Genomic DNA, 9493 nt, shown 5'->3' with positions numbered 1-9493 from the left:
TTGTTATTGGTCTGTTCAGGATTTCAGTTTCTTCCTTGTTCAACCTTGGGAGGTTGTATGTTTCCAGGAATTTATCCATTTACTCTAGGTTTTCTAGTTTGTGTGCATAGGAGTGTTCATTATAGTCTCTGAGGGTTTTAAAAAAATTTTTGTGGGGTTGGTGGTAATGTTCCCTTTGTCATTTCTGACTGTGTTTATTTCTGTTTTTTATTAGCCTACCTAGTTGTCTCTCAATCTTATTTATTCTTTTAAGGGACCAACTTTTGGTTTCGCTGATCTTTTCATGTGTTTCATTTCGTTTTTCATGTGTCTGTTTCATTTCGTTAAGCTGTGATTTTGGTTATTTTCTTCTGCTAGCTTTGGGGTTGGTTTGCTCTTGTTTTACTAGTTTCTGTAGGTGTGATGTCAAGTTGTTAATTTGAGACCATTCAAACTCTTTGATATGGGTGTTTAGCACTATAAACTTGACTCTTTACACTGCTTTAGCAGTGTCCCAGAGATTCTGAAATGTTGTATCTTTATTTTCATTAGCTTCAAAAAATTTCTTGATTTCTGCCTCAATTTCATTATTTACTCAAAAGTCCTGCACGAGCAGATATTTTAATGTCCATGTAATTGTATGGTTTTGAGAGATCTTCTTGGTGTTAATTTCTACTTTTGTGCTGTGGTCTGAGAGTGTGGTTGGTATGATTTTGGTTTTATTAAATTTTTTGAGAATTGCTTTATGGCCAAGCATGTCATTAATTTTAGAATATGCACAACATGCTGATGAAAAGAATGTTTATTCTGTCGTTTTTGGGTGGAGTGTTCTGTAGATATCTGTAAAGTCCAATTGGTCAAGAGTTGAGTTTAGGTCCCAAATATATTTGTTAGTTTTCTGCCTCAGTGGTTTTTCTAATACTGTCAGTGGGGTGTTGAAGTCTTCCACTGTTATCGAGTGGTGATTTAAGTTTCTTTGTAGGTCTCTAAGAACTTGTTTTATGAATCTGGGTGCTCCAGTGTTGGGTGCATATATATTTAGGATAGTTAAGTCTTCTTGTTGAATGGAACCTTTTATCATGATGTAACACCCTTATGGATTATTGTCGGTTTAAAGTCTATTTTGTCCAAAATAAGAATAGCAATCCCTGCTGTTTTTTGTTTTCCATTTGTTTGACAGATCTTTCTCCATCCTTTTCCTTTTAGCCTATGTATGTATTACACATAAGGTGGGTGTCTTGATGATAGCATATTGTTGGGTATTGCTTCACTATCCAGCTTGCCACTCTGTGCCTTTTAAGTGGGATGTTTAGCCTGTATATATTCAAGGTTAATATTAATATGTGTGGATTGGTCCTGTCATGTTGTTAGCTGGTTTTTAAAGACTTGATTGTGCAGTTGCTTTTTAGTGTATATAGTCTATGTACTTAAGTTTGTTTTTGTGGTGGCCTATAATGGTCTTTTGTTTCCATATTTAGTGCTCCCTTGAAGACTTCTTGTAATGCAGGTTTTGTGGTAAGAAATTCCCTTAGCATTTGGTTGTCTTAAAAGGATTTTGTTTTTCTTTTGCTTATGAAGCTTAGTTTGGCTGGATATAAAATTCTTGTTTGGAATTTCTTTTCTTTAAGGATGATAAATACAGGCCCTCAATCTCCTTGGGCTTATAGAGTCCACTGGTGGCCTTACGAGGTTCCCTTAATGTTGAATATAGGCCCCCAATCTCCTTGGGCTTGTGGGGTTACTGTGGAAAGGCCCACTGGTAGCCTTATGGGGTTCTCTTTGTAGGTGACCTGCCTCTTCTCTCTAGCTGTCTTTAATATTTTCTCTTTTGTGTTGACCTTGGAGAATCTGATGACTATGTGTCTCAGTGATGGTCATCTTATATAGTATCTTGCAGGGGTTCTCTGAATTTCCTGAATTTGAATGTCAACCTCTTTAGTGAAGTTGGGGAAATTTTCATGGACAGTATCCTTGAATGTTTTCCAAGTTGATTGTTCTCTCTTTCTGTCTTTCAGGGATGCCAGTGAGTCATACGTTTCATCTCTACATAATCTCATATTTCTTGGAGGTTCTGCTTATTGTTTAAAATTCTTTTTTCTTTATTTTTGTCAGACTGAGTTGATCAAGGAATCAGTCTTTGAGCTCCGAGAGTCTTTACTCAGATTAATCTATTCTGCTGTTAATATTTTTGGTTGTATTATGAAATTATTCTTGTGAGTTTTTCAGCTCTATCAGATCAATTTGGTTCTTTCTTAAAATGGCTATTTTGTCTTTCAGCTCTTTAATCATTTTACTGGATTTCTTAGATGCCTTGGATTGGGTTTCAGTTTTCTTTTGAATTTGATGATTTTTATTGCCACCCACATTTTGAATTCTGTGTCTGTCATTTTAACCATTTCAGTCTGGTTAAGCACCATTGCTGGGAAGCTAGTGCAGTCATTTGGAGGCAGGAGACACTCTTGCTTTTAGCATTGCCAGAGTTCTTGCACTGTGTTTTTCTCATCTCTGCGGGCTAATATTCCTTTAATTTTTGAAGTTGCTGTCCTTTAGTTGGGGCTTCCAGCTTTTATATTATTTGATGCCCTTGAGGGTTTGACTGTGGTATAGGTTGGGTTTAGTCAACTGGCTTTGCTTCTGGATGATTTCAAGGTGCCAAGGCTCAGCTCAGCACTCCTTGGCTGAGTGCTCTAACCCTGAGTGCCTGGGACCAGGCCCGTGGCTTTATTCTCTGGCACTTCAAGGTTAAGCATCTGCTCTATTGGAGGAGCTGAGGTGTTCCTGGTCCACTGGCAACAATACTCTGACGGGGGTGCCAGAAAAAGCACTTTGTCAGGGCAGTGGCAGTGGTATTTGTGCTTGCACATGTATGCCAATGGTGGTGAGGTGGTAAGGTCCACATTGCATGCATTTGCCAGCAATGCAGTGGGGGGAGGCTGTGAGTGGGTGTGAGCTGACAGGGCCCATCTGCAAAAGCTTTCTGATGGTTAGGAGGAGTCTGCCAGTGAAAGAGTTATGGTGGTAGCTGCTGGGAAGTGCCCTGATTGGGCAACCAAGGCTGTGTTGTAAGCAGGTGTGACCAGGCAGGGACCCTGGGAGAGGCTGGCATACGGGGCAGTGTTCAGATCAGACTGACCCCTTCCCGTAGGCAGGATATCCCTGTTCTGTCCAGGTCTGACAGTCAACAAAGGCCAAAGCCTCCTAGAGGAACATGGCAAGTCTTGGTGGATGAGCATTCCTGGCCATGCTCCACTGCCCCCACTGCCACATTAAACCTTTTGGGCTCTACACAGACTGGATCCCTGGTCCTGACAACTTTTTAAACAGCTCTCCATGCCAACTCAAATGTCATTGTGGGTTGTGGGGTCTTTTGCATCTAGGATTTCCAGAGGCCCATGGCAAGTGTGGCTCACTCCATGCCTGTTGTAACTCTTTCCCCAGGAGCTGCTTGGGGCCAGGAACAAGTCCTGGTGCTCAGCAACCCTGTGCAGGGTTCCCAGATTCCTCTCACTTCAGCCCAGGGTCTGTGTCCTCCCTCTGTTTGCTCTCAATGCCTTCCTCTTGAAGATCTGCTCGGAATGTGCTGGTCTTCTTAATGGTCTGGTCGGTCAGTGACAGAAGCTCTTCCTGGCTATGTCTAGTTTGCCATCTTGGCTTTTTCAGTTTTTAAAAAGCAAGAAATCTTCTAACATCTAGGTGTTTGGCTACTGTTTTGCATCTCTTCACATTCCAGGGGTCTTTCCTTTGCTCAAGACAGGTGATCAGGTCTGGCTAAGAGATAGCAACACTATTTTCTGGCTTCTGGGGGTCCTGGCATCTTAGTTATGTGTCTCCCAATGCCTGCAGGTCATAGAGTCACAGAGGCTGTGGGAGAGTCACCTGGGACTCCAAAAGCAGTGGACATAGAGCAGTAAAGGCAGGACCTGGAGTGTTGGTGTCCCAGGAGAGCGCTCTTCAGCTCCCACTTCGGAAACTTATAACAGAATATATCCACTCAGCCTGGCTCTTCTCTGTCCTGAACCTTGATCTTGACTTTATACAATATATATAAAAATTAACCCTAAATAGATAGTACTTTCGTATAAAAGCTAAAACCATAAAACTTCTACAGGAAAACATAGAGGCAAGTTTTTCGACCTTGGCTTAAGTAAAGATTTCTTAGATAAAACACAGAAAGCAGAAACTATAAAAGAAAATATTTGATAAATTGAACTCCATGAAAATCAAATCTTTTGCCCTTTTAAAGACTATCTTAAGAAAATGGGGCCTACTTGAGGGATGATCGGGAAAAATAACTATCGGGTACCATGCTTAGTACCTGAGTAATGAAATAATCTGTTTGCCAAACTCCTGTGATATGAGTTTACCTATATAACATTTTGCATATACTCCTGAATCTAAAATAAAAGTTAAAAAAAAAAAGACAGTGAAAATATAAGCCTCAGACTGGGACAAAATTTTTGCCAACTGTATATTGAATAAAGGACTTATATCCAGAGTATATAAAGAACTCTCAAAATTCAGTATTAAGAATAAAACATTGAAATTTTTAAAAAGGCAAAAGATTTGATCAGGCTCTTTACCACAGAAGATATATGAATGGCAAATAAGCATATAAAAAGATGCTTAACATTATTTGTCACAGGGGAACTCCAAATTAATGGTACCTCAATGAAATACCACTACATACACATTGACATGGCCAGATATAAAAAGACTAATGATACCAAATGTCAAACAGAATGTGGAACAACTGGAACTCTTGTAAATTGCTGACGCAAGAGCAAAGCAGGATAGGCTCTTTAGGTAATAATTCGGTATTGTCTTATAAAGTTAAACATATATTTACCTTATCTTCCAGCCATTCTACTTCTGTGTATTTATCTTAGAGAAAAGAAAACATATGCCACATAAAGATTTGTATACAAACATTTATGGGAACTTTATTCAACACAGACAAAAACTAGAAACAACTTATATGTCCACTAACAGGTGAATGGATAAGTACATTTTGATACATTCATACAATGGAATACTACTTAGCAATAAAAAGGATCAACCTAATGATACGTGGAACAACACAGATAAATCCTAAAAGCATCATGTTGAGTGAAAAAGCCAGACCTAAAACACTATATACTTTATTCTTCCATTGTATGATATTCTAGAAAAAGCTGAAGTGCAGTGATGGGATCCAGATCAGTGGTTGCCTGAAGAAAGAAAGTCGGGATAGAGGCCAAAGGGAATGTTTTGGGAGTAACGCAAATATTCTATAACTTGACTGTGGTGGTAGTTAAAAGATTGTATTCAATTTGTCAAAACTAATCAAATTGTACACTTAAAATGGCTGACTTTTGGTATGTAAGTTAAACTTCAATAACTCTCATTTTAAAACTTGTTATAGTGTGTTTTGTTTTGCTGGTTACAAGGTTTCCATGTTATTGCACAGTGGGTGAGGTGTCCGAGTGCTTGAGACCTGGTTTAGGGTGCATGGCGGAGTACTGTGAGGAAAGGGGGGCAGCCTGGGCTGCAAAGCATCAGCAGCTTTATAGAAGACAACCATTCCCTCTAGTACCTAACGGGTGACATCATATTTCTTTCTACTGGAGCCCCCATCAGCAGCCTGGGTTCCACATTTGACTGCACAGGTGAAATTCCCAACTTCTGCCTGGTGAAGAAGCTGTAGACTCAGAAGTTTGAGGAAGTGAAGGAAAAATATCAGCACTACTGAGGAAAGGAGAGAACGGTGGACTGGAAGTGGATCTAGGGCTGCACCTGATTCACAGTTACTCACTGGTTCTCTGACCTTGGGGCTTTTCCTTTGTCCATAGACTGATTGATTTAGCCAGAGCTGGCTGAGCACTTTTCCTGGGCCTGACCCTCTGTGATCCACCAGAGTTGCAGTGGTGACTTCAGTTTGTCCCTAATTTCAAAGCTCTCACAGCCTGGGAAGAAAAGCAGACATAGGCATAGATAACTATTATAATGTAATTGGCAAGTGCTGTGATGCAAAGATGTACTCAGGATATTACAGGGGCTGGGACTCTGTTAAGCCTCAACAACCTCACATATTAAATATAGATAATAACAATAGCAACCTCCCAAGATCATTGTGAGGAATTAATGAAATATTTAAAAATGTGTTTTCAAGCTATATGTTGTATAAGTTGCATATGAAACAGCATTCACAGCGTGTTTCTGATCTCTGCTAGGCCCTAGCTGGCTTTAGGCCCATCTTTAAGAAATGGAGTATGGCTTATGACTGAATAAACTAATCATAATAATAGCTACCAGGTGCTGTGCAAATATTATACTATTTAATCCTCATAAACATCATGCAGGATCTGTACCATTAGCCTCATTTTACCCTGGAGAAAAGCAAGACTCCTAAGTTATAGAACTTGTCAAGAGTCACCCAGCCAGTGAACACTGACTTTAGTGGAAGGCAGTTAGAAAGGCAGGATTCCAGGTCATTTTTTTTCCCTCTTAGTTAGACTTATGCTGGTTTTGCTGTGCTTGTGATGTTATGAAGGACCACAAATCCAAACTCCTACAGAATCCAGGCAGGTAATGTAAAAGAGGGAGGGAGCTGCGAAGCCAACTGTTAGACAAATAGAGACTGTGGGGAACTGAGGGGCAGGGAACATGGCCTGTCTGAAGAAGTCAGCTGCTCCCTCTCCAGCCACACATGCTGTGCCAAGCAGGAGTGCCAGCTCCATGTGGCTATTGCCTGTGATATTCCCAAAGCAGCAGAAATTTGAATTTAAAAGTGGATCTGACAGTGAAGTATCCTGAGTTTTATTGTTAAATAGTTTAAAATTAGTAAAAATTTTGTGTAGGCCTAACTGAACACATTGTGGGTTTAGTTTGCAATATCTGGTCTACATAATTTTTTTTAGTGGAAGACTAAGAACCAGAAAAATTGCCATGGCTAAATTCAAAGATCTGGCATATTGTATTGCATTTTTGGACGACAGGCTATTTTAAACCATCTTGGTCAGTTACATGGATAAGGTTAAATAATGACAGATGGGGCAAGGCTGCTTTTGGGGTCTGGAGCAGTGGTTATGTGGGCTATGATCAGCTGTCTCACATTGGAGGACTGTATTCCATGTAAGTTGTCTCTAAAATACAGCACAACAAAACCCACAGGGAACTGGGAAATGGGGACAGCGGCCTGCCTTCCAGACTGCAGCCCGAATAAAATAGCTTTTGAGGGAAAGACAGCCGTAGGGTTATTTGCCACTACTTGCAACATCTTCACTAATCAGTACTGGCCTCAGGGCTCAAAGTCAAAAAGCTAAAGAAATTGAAGGTTAAAGTTTCTGATTCAGTGAATGGAGATTTTGCCTGGTTACAGGTCTATTGGTAATGCTTGTCAAAGGACAGAAATCCTTGATTTGTATATCATAAGCTAAAAAAACCTCAACCTCATTTATTAGTTCAGGGTTCAATTGGGATGATTGGCTATCTAGAGAGGCACATGGTGGAGAGGTGCAAGTCACAGTGCTTACTTGCATCCTACCACTAGTGTTCAGAATCTGTGCTGTGTCCCTGAGTACTGAGTCAGGTGCTCTGCCCGATCAGGGCCAGCACCTGTGCTGAGGGGCTGGAGATGCACCTAGTGCTGGGATGTGGAGTTATGACACTGGCCTTCAGCATCATCTAATAAATAGAGTTTCCTGGATTAGCTCCTCTCAGTACATTTTTGGCTGCTTCTTTGGATTGCCTTCTCACATGTCAATAATTTGGCAATGTCATTGTTTATAGAGAGAATTAAATAGTAAATCAATCTTTCTTCTAGTGTAGTTGATCCAAATTTGCTTTTTGTCATCATCAATAGTTCTGGAAATTGTTTTTCAGTTGTACACTTTATTTCCATAAATGTCACATAAATTTTTAGAGTTGTTGTCACATTTGGGAAACTGTTAAACATAAAATTAGACAATTTAGTTCTTTATGTAATTTCTACATTCTTTGAGGCATATTTTTCTATCTTGTCATCTTTAATATTTCTGGGACTTTTAGTCAAGTCAAACTGATACACCCTTAGGAGTATCAATTTGATGCTGGCCAAAGCATCTTTAAAATGCTTAAAATAGAAAAAATATAAAAAGATAATGAACAGAATCAGAAATCTTGAAAATTAAATATATTTCAATAGCTGAGTGTGATTTTAATTTATGCATTATTTTGTCTCATAATTCCTGTCACTTTTACTTATAATTCTTCTCATAAGGAGCCTAGACATATTTAAAGTCATCATCAGAGTGTCTATAATTTTACTCTCATCTGGAATGAATTCATATTTGATTATTTTGTCTTCCATTGCATTTGATTTCCTCATGCATTCGGAATTTGGGTCTGTAGGCTCATTTTAAGAGAGAGGTCTTGCCTCACCTCCTTATCTTCATATACATACACACACACCACACACACCACACACACACATAGACACACACACTGTTTTAATTAGGGTGCATTTGGCCTCATGTAAGCAGAAAACCCAATCAACATTGGCTAAATCATAAGGACATTTATGATTTACTTTAGGATAAGTAAGGCTGGGTATTCCAGGGTTCGCTGAGTGGTCCAACAATGTCAGGACTCAAGGTCAGTGTTTCTCCCTTTCCTTAATAGTTGCAGAGGCTGTCTCAGCTTTAGGCATACTGTTATTACCATGACAGTTCTGGAGTCTTGACATATTTGCTTTATATAGATATAGTGAGGCCAATAAAATCAGATGACTATTCATTTTAACCCATTTGGATGAGTTCGAACCTTCTTAGTGGCCTCAATGTCAGGGAAAGCTAAAGAAATTGAAGTGGAGCTTCAAGTGGATCTACTGATGCTGCAATTGTTCTCAGTCTAAGCCAGTCCACAAAAGCCACTGCATGGGAATAAAGACCTGTGCCTTCCTTTATCACGGGGTTTCTGGCCATTCTGCCCCTGACACCGGGTGGAACAGCTGAGGCAACAGGGTACACAAAACCTATGGTTTATTTACAATGAATGGCCGCATCATTGCATGAGTCAACAGATCTGCTGCACCTAGGAAATTCCTGAGTGCTGTTGCTTAGGCTCTGACTTTCCTTTACAACTTCAAGACCATTCTTTGGGATCATTATGTAGCCCTCAACATTATGAAGAAAAATTGCTTAAAGCTTGAGAATAAGGCAAAAATGCAGGCAGATATCCTTCTAATGGTTAACAGGTTCAACTGAAGATTAATTTTTAATATCTATGAGAATGTACCTGTGTCTGACCTTGCTATTCACTATTTGGTCCAGACATTGTCAAGTCATATGCCAATTTGTAATCTGTTTAACAGAAAATAACCTCTCCCTTGCCAACCCTCAGTTGTGGTCTTACTGCCCTGTAAGACAGTGACCAGTTTTGCATCTGGCCTAGCAATCTGTTTTTTTTTTTTTTTTAAATTTTGTTTTCTTTTTCCCCTAGCAATCTTATTCAAGGGCTTACCCTATTCCTCATGTACTCTCGCAAGAAGCTCTATCAC

This window comes from Pongo abelii, chromosome 2 (assembly GCF_028885655.2).
Source record: "Pongo abelii isolate AG06213 chromosome 2, NHGRI_mPonAbe1-v2.0_pri, whole genome shotgun sequence".
In the NCBI taxonomy this organism is placed as follows: domain Eukaryota; kingdom Metazoa; phylum Chordata; class Mammalia; order Primates; family Hominidae; genus Pongo; species Pongo abelii.
Note: the sequence above shows the minus strand (reverse complement) of the source record.